The sequence below is a fragment of the Marmota marmota genome, unplaced genomic scaffold, assembly GCF_001458135.2.
Source record: "Marmota marmota marmota unplaced genomic scaffold, marMar, whole genome shotgun sequence".
NCBI lineage: Eukaryota > Metazoa > Chordata > Mammalia > Rodentia > Sciuridae > Marmota > Marmota marmota.
The window spans coordinates 4,389,255-4,391,427 of record NW_026000240.1 but is presented as its reverse complement, the minus strand read 5'-3'; the positions used below and the strand labels follow the sequence as shown (position 1 = coordinate 4,391,427).

The 2,173-nt window shown below is 44.9% G+C and overlaps 1 non-coding gene across 1 annotated transcript; it reads right to left on the bottom strand.

The window, feature by feature from the left end:
• Nucleotides 1-1,792: 1,792 nt before the first annotated feature.
• Nucleotides 1,793-1,865, bottom strand: Trnav-cac. The gene has a single exon. It is a non-coding gene; the product is annotated as a tRNA-Val (tRNA).
• Between the last annotated feature and the right edge of the window lie 308 nt (nt 1,866-2,173).

Below are 2,173 nucleotides of genomic sequence, written 5' to 3'. Positions count from 1 at the left end.
AAAAATTCATGCTTTGCTTTTGTAAGACCCATATTGTCTCTTCTTCCAATTCATGCTTGCTTACATGCTTAGTAGACCTTTTCCTTATATCTATTCTACTTATTTTCCTGGTATGAAAATAAGAATTCTCCCTGATTCTTTCTTTATGAATGGAGCCTCTGTGGCACTCTGCCAGTGCTGGAGCACAAGTGACTTTGTAATCAGAGGTTACACATTTTGGGCAGCAGTTCTAGGATTTCACCCTTGAATTCCTTTAGGACTCCCAGGTGGATGCCATATGGTCCTGTTGATTTATTTACACCTCACTTGTCAGTCAGGTTCCCTTCACTGGCTGCAACCTCAGTGCTGACCTCTTTCCTGTTCATTGAGGAGGGCAAGTTGGGAAGGACCTTCATTCTCAAGGATATGTCTTATACCAGGAGCATCACCAGTTGGTTCCATTAATTCCCCATCTCATAATTTCTCTTTGGTGGAACAAAATAACATTCTGTGATTGACCTTGGCATTGGCATCCCTCAGTTTTATTTTTGGCCTGATTAATTTCCTGGGCTGTTGTTCCATTTTAACATACCATTTCTTCTCCATGTTCTCTTTGAAATTTCTATCTAGTCACGCAGGGATGCTTTTCTCTTTCAGGGTCTGCTATTTTGGGCCCTGGCCTCACCCCTTCTATCCTGGAATTCTAATACTGTATTTTAAAATAGCCTCCAGGTTTCTGTGGACTTTATAAACTTTTCAATCTCCCCTTAACAATATCTCTCTTTCTCTCTGAAATTTGGCATTTGGGTTCAGGATATAGCTTTAGAGAGGACTTGCAGGCAGGAGCAGTATAAGCAGGGGTAGGGAGTGTTGTTTATTTTTACCAAGAGGCCCTTTGGTGATTCAGAGGGAGAGATGAGTGTGCTGTCTGGGTCAGGGTGAGCTCTGTTCCTGAGCTCTGTTCCTCTGGCAGGATCTGTACCTAGCATTCCCAAGGCTGCCAGGCCTGTGAATGTGCTCCTCTCTCTGCAGTGTGGCCTATATGCAGGTTTCTCTTCTATCCCCCACCTCCCAGAGGATGAGGGAAGTGATTGACTTGAGTATCCTGGCTTGACATGCTTCCTGAGATGAGGCCAGAATCTCTGCAGGACAGATTGAGAAAATGTAATGGCTGCAGTGGCACTTGGAGAATCTGATTTTTGACATGGGAGAATTTCCAAGGAGCCAATTAGGAGGATCAAGGGAAAGTAGAACCTCTTTGGAGATATTTAGAATATCTGTGTGAACAGGAAATGCAGACTAGGTAAAGCAAGGCAGTGGGAATTTGTGGGGATTCCTCCCGAAGCTTCTAGGTTAAATAAAGCTCCTGCTGGTCAGATCACTTTCTGCTCTAGCAGCAAGTGCCTGACCAGGGTTGTTAAGCTAATTGTTAAATTAGAGTGGCTGGGGATGCAAATTGCTTCATGATGGGGTTTCTCTGACTGTGTCCAAGGGTGATGTCATCTGGCCTTGCGCCTTCTTGGTGGGGTGGTGGGTGGCAGTGGGCAGGCCTGACATACATGTTAATGAATTTTATCAGCTGTAGCAAGCCCCTCTTTCTCTGAGAAATCTACATCTTCCCTTGTGGGGAATTCACTGCCACTCCTCTGTGCTTCTGTTTACTATTCCTAATCCTTGAGCCTTGCAATGATGGTATTTTAGATCATCTTTCCTAAGGTCTGTGAACTCATGTATCTCCAGGGCAGACATTAGCACAATGATTGAAATATTCAGGGGCAGATGAGTGGCTTTGTGTGTGTGTGTGTGTGTGTGTGTGTGGTGCTGGGGATTGAACCCAGGGCCTTGTGCATGTGAGGCAAACACTCTACCAACTGAGCTATATCCCAGCCTCAAGTGGCAATTCTTAAGGAACAGTACGGGATGGTGGAAACTGTGACACACTCAAGGGTGGTGCCCCATCTGAGGTGGACAGCAGCTACTCAACTTCAGTTGATTGATGTCCTGTAGGAATGTGGTGGGCCCTGTGATATTTTTCTGTTCCCAGAGGGTCTTCAAATGTTTTTTCTTGTGAAATGGCCTTTTAGGTGTGGAAGCTTATTCAATTAAAAGTGGTCAAAGTCCACTTGCAGATGAATTTGGCCCATGTGCCTCCAGTTTGCAACTTCTGGCCCAAATTCCTTGTGTTACAGATGAG